The sequence below is a fragment of the Octopus bimaculoides genome, chromosome 17 (genome assembly GCF_001194135.2).
Source record: "Octopus bimaculoides isolate UCB-OBI-ISO-001 chromosome 17, ASM119413v2, whole genome shotgun sequence".
NCBI lineage: Eukaryota > Metazoa > Mollusca > Cephalopoda > Octopoda > Octopodidae > Octopus > Octopus bimaculoides.
The window spans coordinates 19,579,116-19,580,290 of NC_068997.1; positions in this window are offsets into that span (position 1 = coordinate 19,579,116).

Here is a 1,175-nt window from a genome sequence, read left to right on the forward strand (position 1 = left end):
TATATATATATATATATATATATATATATATATATATATATATATGTCTATCACATTTGACAAAATGTTATTGTATAAAGAGAATTCTTTCCTTTGTTATCAGAATACATTGAAATTGCCTACATTTAATTCCTATTTACTCAGTTGTAATATCTGTCTTGGCTATTGGCTAGTCCCTAGACAAATAGGACATCAGACAAGGTTGACAAGAAGTAGTTAACCTCACTTTGTAAAAATGATGTCTGTAGAATATGAAAGAAAATGATGGCAAATTATTGTTCCAATGAAGAGGTAAATGAAAAACACATATTCACTTCAGTAAAAGTCCAGGACATTTTAAAAAGAAGTCTATTTTATTGGTTAGTAACCCAAGAAATGATGTCTGTAAATTTAGTTGATTCAGTTAACCAAATTTATTTCAAACAATGTAACTAAGTTAGTGTAAATGTTTAATATACAATCATAATCACTTTAAACTTACTAAAATAACATTTGAAGTGGTTTATGCGATTGAAAATTTGATTTTGAAGTGTTCGTCGTGTCATAGGGAAGATCTGATCTAAGACTTTTGCTATTAGAAATAGAAAACTTTTCAAATAAAATAAAGTGGATGTATATAGAAAAATAAACATTATTTTCCATCTTACTGTTAGTTTCGTTTCATTTTGCAAAATAGAAATTTATTTTATGGTTTATTATTGGGGAAACCAAAATCTTTCAAGCGCTTGGGGACTCTATGGATCATAACATGGCCCTGACAATACATGATATTGACATGGACAGAAAAAAGGGGATCAGCCTTTCCTAGCAATACGATGATCATTGAAGTACTGAAAAAACCTTATCTACTCTTAACTCACAGGCAGCACTATGATGATTTGTTCAGCTTTATCAACAGCAGTCACTTCAGTGAATAAGCTTGAGATCCATCAGCAGCAGCCAATCATAAGGATTCCTTTATTCAGCTGGTAATTTATTTTATCTCCAAAATATCTGGTTATGTAAGATAGCTTTTATCTTTTACTTGCTTCAATCATTAGACTACTGCCATGCTGGGGCACCACATTGAAGGATTTTTAGTTGAACAAATCAACCCCAGTTTTTAAGCCGTGTAGGGTCCAAACACAAATACAAAGACACACACAAACATGAATACATGTGTGTGTGTGTGTGTG